General features: G+C 39.1%; 1 protein-coding gene across 4 annotated transcripts in view; it reads left to right on the top strand.

The window, feature by feature from the left end:
• B3GALT1 (beta-1,3-galactosyltransferase 1) overlaps window positions 1–15128 on the top strand; it is a 592659-nt gene that overhangs the window by 448756 nt on the left and 128775 nt on the right. For 2 of the 4 annotated variants that reach the window (XM_082396862.1, XM_082396860.1), the window contains one exon: window positions 2570–2686. The exons of 1 other annotated variant lie outside the window; for it this stretch is intronic. The gene's annotated coding sequence lies outside the window, so the exon portion shown is untranslated. Of the gene's footprint in view, window positions 1–2569; window positions 2720–15128 lie in introns of all 4 variants that reach the window. One more of the 4 variants, XM_082396859.1, reaches the window with a different exon arrangement.

Below are 15128 nucleotides of genomic sequence, written 5' to 3'. Positions count from 1 at the left end.
TATTCCAAAGCATTAAAATTTCATCTGTTAACATTTTACTTGAAAGTATTTCCATTCTGAATTTATTTTCATATATTTAGTTTGGACTTCATCTCAGTTAGTCAGTTTATACTGAGATTTGCCCATAGTCATAAATCTTTTTGCTCCAAAGATAAAGCTTAACAATATTGTTTACTGTTTCCCGTAAAGTACACACGAGTGAAATATTGAGAGAGAATTTTACATTGGATACATTTAAGTGATAAAACTTCAACCAGTTACCTAAAGATAACATTTTAAAACGTAATATTTCTCATTAGCATCAGTAGAGAGATTTTCCTTGCATTTATCCTAAGTTTTTCTTCATTTAATCCAATCATGCCTGGTTGCAAGACACTTTCATCACTGGGTTATTCTAGAGGCAGAAATGTAGGTGAATAGTGTGATGCCCACTAATACTGTCCCTCAAGATTCACTCCCAAGCTCAAAGCCAGTCCATGGTGGAGAGAGTCCAAACCCTGAAGGGAGGCCCTCATGTGCCTGATGGGTCAGCCCACATCAAACGAAGTAAATATCTGAATACCCATATCTCCCAGACAACTTAACACCTCATAGAAACTTAGAAACCAAGAATCTTTGCTCACTTTTACTGTTATTAAAAGACTGATTACCTATTCAGAAACACTTGAATTCTGATGCCTCTGAAACAGGGCTTCAGACATTTTTATCTCTTTACCCTCTTAAAAACTATTGAAGCCTCCCAAAGGGCTTTTTATTATGTAGGTTATATTTATCAATATTTACCATATTAGATATTAAAATTGAAAGATGTTTAACATTTTTGTTTAATTAATTTTAAGGAGCAATAAAGTCATTACATATTAAAAATAAATAGCATCTTTTTAAAAGAAAATAACTACATTTTCCAAAACAAATTAGGGAAGAGATGGTACAGTTTAATATTTTAGCAAATCTCAATACTGTCTGGCCCAATAGAAAACAACTGGATTCTCATATCTGCTCTTGCAGTCAATTTATTGTGATCTGTTATTTTGGTTGAAGTTTAAGAAGAAAATCAGGCCACATAGAAATATGTAGTTGGAAAAGGACGGATCTTATTGACCTCCTAAAATGGTGTCAGAGACACACAGGGATCCAAGGACCACACTTTGAGAACCTCTGCTCCAGAAAATACAAGGCCTTATTTCATCCAGTTGTTGGAGAACCTGACAACTGAGGAGCCCCAGTTTCATTATTCAGAAATCACAATGAGAATCCTTTCTCCAAGAAATCATAAAAACCCATCATCCAGACACTGCTTTGTCAGAGGGGTTCCTATAATTCAAAGCCTGTGTGTCCCAGCAGGGTCATTTTAGCCCACAGCCTGCTCCTATGTTCTGATGTACTGCCCTTTGGACTTTATAAAACCCAACATTCTGTCATCTAGAAGCCTTGAAACTTGGAGGACAACAGTCAGTTCAAACCTCTAACGTGAAGCCTTGGTATTTCTACCAATTCCTGGTGTAGAAGATCTGAGAAGACCTTGTCCCAGTTCTAAGACACCATAGTACTTTGCAGCCAAACACATTATGGTTCTTTCATCCCCTTGCCAATGATACTTTAATTTTTGTGTCCTGGACGTTCTTGGTTGAATTCTGATTCTATATATATACCTTTGCAGCTCTTGTCTTTTTCCTCAGGGATATATTTTGCATCTCTGGAGTCTCTGAATGAATAATTTTAAACCAAATTACTTCATCATAATGGAACTTCTTATCTCCCTTAAGATGTTATAGTTCAATCCCTTTATCTTTCAGATGACGGTAAGAAGGACCAAATGACTTTCCCATGGGTACACAGAAAGTAGAGCAGAATTTATATCCACCCCTTTATGAACCCTTAGCAATAGTGTGGCTAGACTCCCTAATGGACTGGAATAAATATGGCCCCAGAATGGGAGCCCTCTCCCACACTCATGATCTCACAAGGTTGAAACATTCTACAGTTGACCTACCACCAACCCTAAATGTCAACATTGTGTTAGTGTTAAGGGAGGTGGGAACCTTCCTGATAAAACCTTGAATTGTTCAGGATCTCCAAGAATGAAGAGCAACCCTATATCAAACCAATTAAGGTCACAGTAGATCTACTTCTCTCCAAGAGAGAACCAATTCTCAACAGCTCTGTTCACATATTATGCTGTTACTGACATATTTAGAAATATTGAATAGATATCTGGTGTTAGGGATCAAATATGCCTTAATAGATCTTGGTCCTTTAAGGAAGAGAGTTGTTGGCTTCTCCATAAAATTGGTTTGAACAATCCTGAGTTGCCGCCTTTTCAGGGAGGAAGAAATGGCTTCCCTTGGAGCTATCCATGGTGCTCATCTCAGGGCATCATTTTTCAGACTGCTTTGCAAGCTTAGGTCTGTCCTACTTCCAAGTATTTCTAGAATATCAAGCTTCTCTGTGTGAGTCTTGTTGTGATTATTTCTTGACATGGTGCTTATGTTTTTCATACCCAGAAGCCTTACACTGCAAGTTAATATTGCCAGCCTTACTCCCTACCTGCTTCTCTCTTTCTTTGCAGCCTTATCTTCTCATGAATCTGCACACCCGCCTCTGCTCCTGGCTTGGCCTTCACTTGTCCAGGCACACTGCCCTGCCTGAGACAAAGCAGCAGCCTTACTCACCTTAAGAGTAAACAGTAAGTGAGCCTTACTCACCTTAAGAGTAAACAGTAAGCATGATTTAATGATGACAGGAGAAACCACCTTGCCCCATAGCATTTTTCCCTCATAGACTTGCAATTTGACAAAGCTCACATTTGGTGATGTACCATCAAAGAACAATAGTGACTGGATTTACGAAGTGCACTGGGTTAAATACTTTAGATCCTTTGTCTAATTAACATTCACAACATCCCCATGGGATAGATATCATTATCCCCCAATTTATAGTCAAGAGAACCAAGACTCCAAGAAGTTAATAACATGTCCAACTTAGCATAACGAGTATGCGGCAGAAGCAGTTTCATCTTTAGGTCTATCTGACTTTATACCTAGTGCCTTGCAGAATGCAGTCTAAAAGAATTTCAGGCATCTTTCAATTCATTGCTATCTACATGTAAGCAACATTCAGCATTTGGTCTTTAATATCTCTTTGATGTAGGCACTCTATCATTTCTATGTCCCACGTTCATTCACCCTTGACTGAGGGTAGAGAAGGTATATGTTCTTCACAAACCAACTGATTGAGTGCAGGTATAAAGCTATGTCATCATAAACATCTAACCCCTTTGCCTATACCAGGTAACAGGCAATTAAATCACAGTGATTTGCTCTAGGCCAGAAGCTCATTGCCCAGCACAGGCATCTATACTTTTTTTTGAGTTTAAGAGATATCATTAACAACACAAAGCCCCAAAGCCCCAGTGTGAAGTAAAGTTTTACAAGTGATGGATTTAAGCTTTGTTCTTTGGGAGCTATCAGTGATTATCTCCATCAGCTTTTGTTCATACTTTTAGAGCTCATTTTCTAGTTTCTCTTAATCTTCAGCATCTTCTAATTTTAAAGTCCCAGGGCTCAGAGAACTGACTCTGGGCTAAGCACTAACTTGACTAGCCAGCTAGCCTTTTACCAATGATGTGATGCCATTGATGAGGAGTTTTCCTCATCCTTCTTTTAAAATATTCAACAAATGGCCTTTGGTAGATATATAGAATCCTCTTTTACCTCATTTTGTAGGGCTTTGCTTTTCTTTTTGTACGGTTTTTCTTATTTTTAAAGTATTATATATCCACTGTTAAAAAAAAAATGTGAAAGAGAACATCCATCCTGCTCTATCCCAAGTTGAGGGCTTCATTTTAACTGCGAAGTACAGCAGTCAAAGGTTGTCCTTACTATCCCCCCAATACCCAAAGGTTCTTTTTACTTTTAAAGTACCTGGGCATGTCCTAAGGTCACTGGATGGTGGTGGGACAGGGACTTTCAGAATCTGCCAGGCATGGCTTCCACTCCTGTGGTCAAGTACCCACCCAAAGACCTGGTAGCCTGATCTCTAGACCTGCTCCAAAGTGTTCCTGGGACCCTAAAACAGTGCCCCTTTGTAAGTATTGGTCATGCCTTTAGCATACTGTGGTTCAGCATTGTCCCCTAGCAGTGGCCATTGTCACACCACTTGCCCGGCTGGGACTCCCTCTCCCTTTACCCTTCTTCCTCAGCCTCCCTTTTCTTCATACTTTCATCCCTTTATTCTCTTCCCATCAAATCCCTATTCCCTTATCATTAGTGATTCTTGGGTTATCTGGAAATATTTGAAAATCTACTAAATCCAGAGTTGACACCATTAATAAAAGAAAAAAAATGTTTTCTTCTTCTCAAGGACAATAAATTCTTTCCTTTAGAACATACCCTTTAATCCCTGTGAAGTAAGAGAGTTGCCTGTGTTCTTTCCTGGAGAGCACTGTATTCCCCACTCTGAATAGGTCTAATGATCAATTCAAGGTTAAGAGCTACTTTTCATATCAACAAAGGGTTAAATGTTTATGTCCCACTATATAAATATGAAAAATGTGATTAAATATCACCTAAACTCTCAGTTTTCAGAAACACCATGTTATATGGTATTGTAGACTGAATGTTTACACTCCCCAAAATTCATGTGCTGAAGCTCTAGCCATCCCCCACCCCCAGTGTGATGGTGTTAGGAGGTGGGGCCTTTGGGAGGTAATTAGGTTTAGATGAGGTCATGAGGGTGGGGCCCTCCTAATGAGATTAGTGTCTTTTTAAAAAGAGGAAGAAATCCGGGCTCTCTCTTTCCCTCTTTCCCATGTGAGGACACAGTAAGAAAACTGCAGGTCAGAAAGAGCTCTCACCAGAAACCAACCATGCTCTACCCTGATTTCAAACTTCAAGTCTCCAGAGCTATGAGAAAAAAATTCTGTTGTTTAAGCTACCCAAGCAACCAAGACATATTGTCTTCCACATGCATTTCTTTTATTTATTTATTTGTTCATTCATTCATTCATTCTACTTTTAAATTAAAATAGCATTTATACTACAGTGTATTTTTAATTTTTATGTTTTTACTTCCTAAGTCCTGATAATGCCATACTGTACTATTATATGTCCCTGTCTTCTGCATTAGTTTCCTGGGGCTGCTGAAACAAATTACCACAAACTTGTTAATTTAAAAAAACAGAAATTTATTACCTCACAGTTCTGGAGGCCAGAAGTCTAAAATCAAGGTTTTTGACAGGACTGAACTTTCTCCTGAGGTTCTAGGCAGAAACCGTTCCTTGCCTCTTCTAGCTTGTGGTGGATGCAGGTGTTCTTTGGACTGTAGCTACATCATTTCAGTCTTCATAATGCCTTCTCCACTCTATGTGTGTGTGTGTATCTCAAAATTCCCTTTGCCCCTCTCGAATAAGCGTACTTGTGAAATTTTTAGGGGTACTGTCAGATAACCCAAGTTAGACACCTAGTCTCAAGATCATTAATTTAGTCATATTGTTTGCTGTATAAGATAATAACCACTGTTTTGTCATATAAGGTAATATTCACAGGTTCTGAGGATTAGAAAGAAAATACGTATTTGGGGGGAGTGCCAGTTTTTTTCAGCTTACCACAGTCCATCCTCTGGTCCCCAAAGATTCCCATCCATCCTACATGCAAATACATCCTACCCCAACACCCTCCCAAGTCTCAACCCAGCACAGCATCAATGTAAGCCTAAAATCTCATCTAAATGACATTGGCTTAAAAGTCCTAAATCTCATTGTGTAAATCACCTAAATCAAGTAGATGTGAGGCTGGGTATGTTCCATCATAGAGCAAATTTCCTCTTCATCTATGGACCTGCTAAACTAGAAAAAAAGTTATCTATTTCCAAATTACGGTGGTGGGACAGGCATAGGATAACCCTTATAGACATTCCCATTCCAAATGGGAAAAAGAAATGAAAGAATGTGGTCTCCATCATTCATGGTCATAAGTTTGTTTGCCACATTGGCCTCCAACAGTTCTGCATTGCTTCCCAGTGACACGACACTTCTCATAACACAGGATCTTCATCTTGACATTTCCCAGTCTTAGGGTTGATATTAAAATTTTGAGGCAAATCACAGGACCCCAAAAGCCACATACACTTTTATTTTGGCTCTATTTAGTTTTGTTTTTTGCTCACTTGTGTTATAAATGGATGAAAGTTAGACAGCTTTTCTTGAAAGTTAGCCAGAAGCTTTTGATAAGTTAGTGCCTGAGTGAGAGTCCTTCATGATGTGTGAATCAGCCACACTAGCTTCTCCTGGCTTTGAAAATCCTATAGTCTATTCCTGAGATTTGGCTATTTCTAGTGCCTTTAATTGCATTGTCTGGTATGCAGCAGACATAACCTTCTGCATACACAATATTTTTCATGTCAAAGCTGTATCTAAGTATATTTTTTTTTTCTAAGTATATTTTAAGACAAGTAAAATAACAACGAAAATGACAATTAGAAGTACAAACTTAAGTTAAAATTCAACATATATGGTGGTGCCATTACAAATAGCTCAACTGATGTGGCACACAGATAAGCAGAAACCCCTCTCTTTGTGTATACTGCATTTGCACACGCAGGCAACATAAGTCACAAGTTACTCATCTGCTTAGTAACTGTTGAATTGTTTCAAGGATGGTGTCTTAATATATACTAGGGATTCAGCTGATCAGCACGCATAATCTGACACCCTCACCACTACCCTTTCTCTGCTGTAAAATGGCAGGTGCAAATAGTGAACACAAGGATGATGCCATAGAGTTAGGGAAGAGATCTGGAAAGTGGAAGGAGTGTGTGGGCCCCTGAAGCACCGGCTCAGTGATTGTATTCATTAGTATAAGAGGAGGGTGACAGCCTGCAATTGTGTACAGGGACACACCTCACCAGGGGCAGACATGGAAACTTCTGCTGAGAGTAACAATCGTCTGATCCATATATCTTTCCCTCTCCCCGTGTCTGAGGCTTTTCTTTAAATCCTTTTTTAAGTTTTTTTTTTTTTTGAAGTATAGTTGATTTGCAGTGTTGTGTTAACTTCTGCTGTACAGCAAAGTGATTCAGTTATATGTATATTTACATTCTTTTTCATATTCTTTTCCATTCTGGTTTATCACAGGATATTGAATATAGTTCCCTGTGCTATACACTAGGACCTTGTTGTTTATCTATTCTATATATAATAATTTGCATCAACTAACCCCAAACTTTCAATTCTTCCCTCCCCTGTACCCCCCCCCACTTGGCAACCTCAAGTCTGGGTTTATTTTTCAACATGTTGCCTTACCAAATACTATGATTCATTTTCATCAATCAGCATATCCCCCCATCTTCTCTAATGTATTCTCAATGGTCTCTCCTTCCGACCTGCTTACTGTGTACTGAGATTCAGATCAGATTCAAGCAAATCCAAAAGAATCACATACAGAGGTAAAGTGGGCAAAATCCCTTTGAGAAAAAGCATGAAAAGAGTGAAAAGAGCTAAGGGGCATTCCACTGACCTGCAGAGCTGTGGGCTGTGGCCAAGAGCCCACCACCCCAGCCCCAGGTCTCCAATTAGACCCTATTTCTTCTTCATAGACAGACTCCTGAGGGTGTGTGTATATGTGTGTGTGTGTGTGTGTGTGTGTGTGTGTGTGTGTGTGTGGTGAATGAGGCATCCTGGCCTTATAGCTGACCTGCAGTGCCCAGAAGGGTACTAGACCAGCATTGTCTAGGCTCTAAAAGGAAGAAAGGAGACCACTGTCTCTTGAGAAAAGTCTAAATTAGAACTGCGCTTTTAAACGCTGTATGACATTGGAAAAACTCAACTCTATTTTCTGATTTACTATAACCACTGGGTCGCCCGTCCACAATGTTGCTCTCTAGGTTTCTGTAACTCTATTTCAGAGTCCTTTCTTCATGCATAACGAGATACATCTTTTTCGAGGTTGAATCACATTTCATTTTTTGTTTGTTTTAAGCTAAATTTAGTACCGTGTGTCTCGGTTCTTAATGGCATTGGCAACGACTCCCAAATTAGAAAGCTCTTCAAACTTCACCAGAAATGTGTTGTTTTCTTGTTTTTTTTCAAACCTTCTCACGGTGTGAACATAATTACTAATATTTGTACAGTGCTTTACAGTTTACAAAATACTTTCAAACCTATCATCACCTGACAGGGGTATTATTCGGAACTCTTTTACCAAGGTGGAGACTGAGGCTTAAAGATATAACTGGTTTGTCGAAGGCTACACAGCCACTCACAGAGTTGAGATTGAAGCAGGTCTTCTGGCTCCAAATGTCATGTCCTTCATGTCACACAGCACTGCCTGTGTCTGTCCATGGGTTCCACACAAGACATTATGGATAGAAAATATAAGTGTTATTATTTAACATGTAAGAGAATAAATCTCAGCATCTGGAAAGATGTTCCAACTGTCAGTTTTTGGTCAAAAATGTGTCATTTTGCTCCTGTTCACATGAAAGCAATACACACGAAAACAGTAGCTGGTGCTTTTAAAGATATCAATAGCTCACATTTATTGAGTACTTACAATACACCATACTTTCTACTCAGTGCTTTCCAAATATTATCTCAATTAATCTTCATACAAACCCATGAAAGAAAGTACTAGGGTCTTAGCTCAGGCTGCTCTAATGGAGTCCTGTAGACCAAGGAGATGGTTTAAACAGCAATTTTTTTTTTCACAGTTCTGGAGGCAGGAAGTCTAAGTTCACAGTGCCAGGATGATTGAGTTCTTGGTGGGAGCCCTGTTCCTGGTTCACAGACAGCTGCCTTCTCCCTATATTCTCACATGGCAGAAAGAGGTCCCTTCCTCTTCTTATAAGGCCACTAATCCTATCAGTGGGGCTCCACCTTAATGACCTCATTATCTAATTACCTCCCAAAGGTTGCATCTCTAAATACATTGGGGATTAGGGCCTCAACATATGAATTTGGAGGAAGAATGCAAACAGCCCGCAGCAACCAACCAGTATTATCCCCATTTTGTAGATGAACAAACAGTTGTAAGAGAGCATGTCAGTCACTCAAGCTAGTAAGTAGTAGGGTGGGGACTTGAACCCAGGAAAAATGGCTCCAGTGAACACAGTCTTCACCACTAAACCATGAGGATTAAGATGTTCTGTAATCAACCTTAGGTTAGAATTTCAGCTGCACCGGTGACGAGCTGCATTAAATCGGACAAATATTTAATCTCTCTGAAGCTGTTTTTTCATCTGTCAAATGACTAAATAAGTTAACCAAAATTTGCACCTAATTAGTAGTCAGTAAATGTGAGCTCATATATGTGGAATCTAGAAAAATGGTACAAGGTTTGCGAGGCAGAAATAGAGACACAGATGTAGAGAACAAACGTATGGACACCAAGGGGGGAAAGCAGGGGGTGATGGTGGTGTGATGAATTGGGAGATTGGGATTGACATATATACACTAATATGTATAAAATAGATAACTAATAAGAACTGCTGTATAAAAAAAATAAAATTCAAAAAATAAATGTGAGCTAGTATTATTCTACTGATGCTACACACAGCTTCATTTATTTATTCTGAACTATATACTGAACACCTGCTGTGTGTGCCACTCTGTCTTTCTCTGCAGACTCAGTTTTTAGAAGCTCCATCTCCTCAGTACTCCCAAGATCAGCAATGTCCACGGCTAACCAGGCACTTTCCCTTCTTTCCTGCATTTGAACGATTTTCTCACCATATGGAGTCAGGATTACTCACTTTTAGCTTGCTGTCATTGCAGATGAGTTGGTAACTCCAGCATCTTTTGTTTTGCACCATTGTATCTCCTCCTAATACCTCCTTCTTAAAAATGTCAGGATTCATGTGACTATTCTCTAGGGCTATTGGAGGTCACCCTCTCTGTGCATGAAGAAAACCAGTCTGTTTCACTATGGACATCTACCATTTGCACAACATGATTTAAAACCAAAGGCTTCCATCTTGAGGCCCCCTCTCTTTTTCTGTTCTGCTTTCTTTTCTGCCTATAGAAAATCATGGGCTAATGCCTCTGAGTCAGAACCGTGGTGCTTGACGGTTCTCTACCCTTAAGTGGTTTTGTCCCCAGGCCCCTTCGCCCTGACTGTCAATTGTCTTTTCCCAAGACTTTTGTTTTCCCCATTCCTCAGCCGTTAAAACTTACTCAAACTTTCATTTTCCTTTTCACCTACAGTGATTTGGTGAAACACTTGTTCAGCCTTGCGGTGCTCACTTGGAAGGGCAGTGTTTTATACATAGAATTGCAACCTATATAATGCTTTTCTATATGAATATGGCCAAGAACAAAAACTCTAAGTTCAGTGTCAAACCTGATACCATTGTGATAAAACAAATGCAAAATCTCTTTAATTGGAACAGACGTTTTATGATCTGAGTATTTCTGTAAATTTAGTCCACACAACCCATGTAGCCAAAACTAGAATACATTGAGGCATAAAATTGTAAATTGGACATGTGGATGAGCTTTATTGATATTGTAAATTATTATGGTAAAACTTTCTGTCAAATCTCCTCATTTTGGAGCACCACATAAAACAAACAGTGAGAGTTGTGAGTAGTACTGACGTAATTAGACGTGGAACCTATTTGGATTCACAGCACTCACTCCAGACAATTACAGTGTTAAACTTTCAGCAGATGGCCGGAATTAAGTCCTGGTGAGCCTTCACACAGCAGTGAAGCTGACACGCAGTAAGATCTACCACTGGCAAGGATTTAACTTCACCTGGAAATAAGCTGCTGGGGTGGAAACTGCTGAATCTGATAGTGGTGTGACTGTAACTTCAGCAGAATAGCTGCTTCCATTGTAAATCCCTACTGTTTCTGCCTAGAACTAAAATGTGGTCAGTTTGGTGGGAAACCCATAATTGAATGAAGTAGGGGGAAAGAGATAGAAAAGGGAGGCAAATGACTCAGTTGAATTGGTCATTTACGTAAGCAGAACCTAATGTTCTTTAATAGAAGGTATTGCTCCTATTCATGTAGTGTTGGTACTCAGTTGACATAACAATGATCTATCGTGGCCCTACATTGAAGATAATTAAATGAAAGGATAAAGAGGAAGAAAAGAATATTCTCTGAGAGATTCATGAAAACTCTGCTGACACTTTTTGAGTGTTTACTATACATTGGGTATGGTATGCTCTTTACTGTATGTTGGGTATGCTATAACTCTTTAAATATAAACTTTTTAATCCTCATAACACCCTGTGAGATAGACACTGTTTTTCTTTTATTTTTTAGACCAGTTTTAGATTCACAGCAAAATTGAGCAGAAAGTATAGACATTTCCCACATACCCCCTGCCCCTACACATGCGTAGCCTCGCCTACTATCAACGTCCCCTGCCAAAGTGGTACATGTGTTACAATTGATGAACCTACAGTGACATAACGTTATCACCCAAAATCCATGGTTTATATTAGGGTTCACTTTTGATGTGGTGCATTCCATGCGTTTGGACAAAAGTATAAAGGCTTGCACCCACCATTATTAGAAACTATTTTTATTCCCATTTTATACCAGAAAAGAGTAAGGCAAAGAGAAGTCACATAGCTGGTAAATGACTGAAAAGAGTCTGGTGGATCTAGCCATAAGGAGGCTTATCTGTGACCCCAGTGAGGGCAGTTTTAAGGGAGTCGTTGGGTGGGCTGGGAAGAGAACCTGACTTTCTTATTAGTAAGTCCCTGGAGGCAGGCACAGGAGGGGAGCCTGTGGGCATCTACACATTCACGTACAGGGATACCACCCTGCATGTTTCTCATCCAGGAATTTTGGCTCCAGTGTGCTCTTAACCGTCATGGTAACCTACCTCTTGGTGTCTCATTTGTTTAAATAGTTTCTAACTTTCTAAAACCCTTTCAATCCAATACAATTTGATTGCCACAATCCTGTAATGATTGCTTCATCGTACAGACTAACAGCAGAGGTACAGAGAGATTTCAAATGATTTGCCAAGGGTGCAAAGCTTGTTGCTGGTAAAGTCAATGTGAGATTGGAGGAACAGCATTCTACTCTTGAGCTCAACATTCTTTAGAGCCGATAATCTTTGACTCAGGTCCCACAAACGCAGCTAATAGGGATGCTTCATCATGTGTCTGATGGGCTTAAGGAGAGCTTCTGTGGTGATTGATAGGATCCAGGAGACCCTGTCATTCCTTCTTCTCCCCCAGTGTGCTGGGCAAAGGCCACTGACATGGTGATGTTACTGGACTAAATTTACTTGAGAGCACCAGGCATTTTGCCATTTCCTGGTTTATCCTAAGTCATATTACTCAGCTTGCCAGGCCAGGAAAGTAAAAAGCAGGCAGCGTAAGTTCAAGGTCACAGAGTGAGTCAGAGAAGAGCCCAGGCTGCTCAAGTCCTTAAGCAGCATCGCTCCCACTTGTGCATAGGCAGGACGTTTCACTCATTGGTTTATTGACATCTAAGAGTCATGTTTGTGGGTCTGTAAAAATTATTGTTGACTGCAAAGATTCAGAAACATGAGTCCAGGGAGTGTTCTGCGGAATAAACTCTCCTGTGATATTTTCTAGAGCCAGTCAGTAAAGAAGTAAACATATGTTGGTCCAGTCATTATTCACCCAAGCAGGGATGTAAAATTTAAAAAAAAAGGAACAGTGGTCTTTGATCTCATTTTCTACCCATTCACAAGTTTATTTGCTTTTGGCTGCTACTATAACATCAAGTTAACACAATTTCCAGGTCGTTATTGCTCTAAGGCAATAGCAACTTTTCAGTTGCTGTCGACATGGCCTATAGGTGTGGGAAAACTTCAGAGATTACCCAGACATCAGCAAAAAACTAATTATTTGAGTGAGGGTCTGTGTGAGTCCTTGGTCAGGAAATCAACGGCACAATCCGTTTATTCCTGAGGGCACTAAAAGTTATGCATGTCATCCTAACAGCCACAGTGATCCCTCTTTAAAAGTATTCAAATATGGATCTTAGAGAACTGAGTATGAATTATGAAAGGCTCTCTTTTAAAATTTCCTTAACAAGCCATTTCCTCCAGTTTCACTGCTGGACCTCTTTGCTGTTAAATCAAGCAGATAATATAAAGAGGAGACAGATGATGTATTCAGAGTTAGTTGACTTCTTTTTATTTATTTACTTTTTCATTCATTCATTCATTCATTCATTTATGGCCGCACAGCTTGCAGGATCTTAGTTCTCTGACCAGGGATCAAACTAGTGGCCCCTGCAGTGAGGGCACCAGGTCCTGACCACTAGACCACCCAGGAGTTCCCAGTTGACTTCTTTTTATTGTGTTGTTTCTGCATCTTTAATTCTTCTGATTTTTCTTTTTTGTATGTGTTTTCCATCCATCTTTCTTTACTTGATTTTCAGGTATTTTCAAATACCTCATTAACAATTGCCATTTTCCTGCCCTTCTATTTTCAATATGTGAAGTATTTTATTCCTGTTCCCTTTCTGTTTATGCTGCCATCATCTTCTCACTCTCCAAGTAACTGAGTTTACACATGGTTTTAGATTTTTAAACACTCATTCTAACAATGTTCCAACTGTCCCTGAAGAAAGGAATACAATCTTAAATATAAATCAGCCTGAGCCAAGTGAAAGCATGCTCAAGCAAGGCATTAAATCCCCCCTTCCGATTTCCAAAACCATACTGAGAAATAGCTTAGGTCAGCTGGAGAGGATGTGGTAAAGATGAAAAATGATAGTATGAAGAGCCTGTGGTTATATCAAATGTTCCTTTTTTATTACTTTGGATTTGCCAATAAATTCTGGGAGCCTTGCCTTTTTAATATATTTTCTTGGTCTCTGCCTACTCCAGCATTTGGCAGGTGAAATTCCAATAGACTGTCTAGAGACCTCTTGCCCCAATAACAGCTAAACATCTCAATGGGCCAACCAAAGAGCAAGAGTAATGAGAGCGTGAATTTTGATCTTTTCTACCCTTGCTGTCTTAGCACTGACTGTTTATATTTGATAATATGTAGCATAATATTTGAGAAACATTTTCACTGGCTCAAACTAGCTGTGCAAAAACAAAGAAACGAATACATCTCTCCTACATATAGTTCTACAGATATATATAGATATAGATATATATCAGTGAAGAATGAAAAAAGTCTTGAGGACAGGAAGGGAAAGAAGTAATGTATGATGATTCACTGAGCCTCTACTCTGTCCCACGTACTTTAGCTATATTATTTCATTTAATCTTACAATTATCCTATGAAGTATTTACAACTATACCTTTTGAAAAAGCAAGAAAATGGAGTAATAGGATGGTTAAGGAAATCGCCTGTGGTCACCTAAATGTTAAAGTCATCTATGAATCTGGATGATGATGATGATGATAATGATAAAGTAGAAGGAGGAGGAGAAGAAACATTTATTGAGCCAGACCCTGTACTAAGCATTTCATGTACATTATTTCATTTACAGCAACTCTCTGAAGTAGGTAATATTATTACTTCCATTTTATTTATGAGAGACCAAACAGTAGCATCAGTAAAATAATTTGTCCAAGTCATGGAACTAGTGGGTAGAAGATCCAGGATTTGAACCACAGCCGACTGACTTCATATCCCACACAGGAAACTCCAAATCCACATGATTTCCACTATATAACCATGCCTCTTGAGACATTTCAAATGGATATTCAACACCAAAAATATTTTTTAGTGCCATATTTAAGAAAAATAAAAATTCTATATCATCCAAGATGTGAGTAGCATCCCAGTGTAGCCCAAGTACTGAAAAGAGTTATGTCAAAAGATAATTCATCATGCGTGGAAAATGTTCATCAATATCTTGTCATCCCATGGATAAAGATGTGGCACATATATACAATGGAATATTACTCAGCAATAAAAAGGAACAAAATTGAGTTATTTGTAGTGAGGTGGATGGACCTAGAGTCTGTCATACAGAGTGAAGTAAGTCAGAAAGAGAAAAACAAATACTGTTTGCTAATGCATATATATGGAATTTTAAAAAGTGGTACTGATGAACCTAGTGGCAGAGCAAGAATAAAGATGCAGACGTAGAGAACGGACTTGAGGACATGGGGGGAAGGGGAAGCTGGGATGAAGTGAGAGAGTGTCATGGACATATATACACTACCAAAT

The sequence above is a fragment of the Balaenoptera borealis genome, assembly GCF_965194805.1.
Source record: "Balaenoptera borealis genome assembly, chromosome: 6".
NCBI lineage: Eukaryota > Metazoa > Chordata > Mammalia > Artiodactyla > Balaenopteridae > Balaenoptera > Balaenoptera borealis.
The sequence above is the reverse complement of the archived record's forward strand: the minus strand, read 5'-3'. Positions and strand labels throughout refer to the sequence as shown.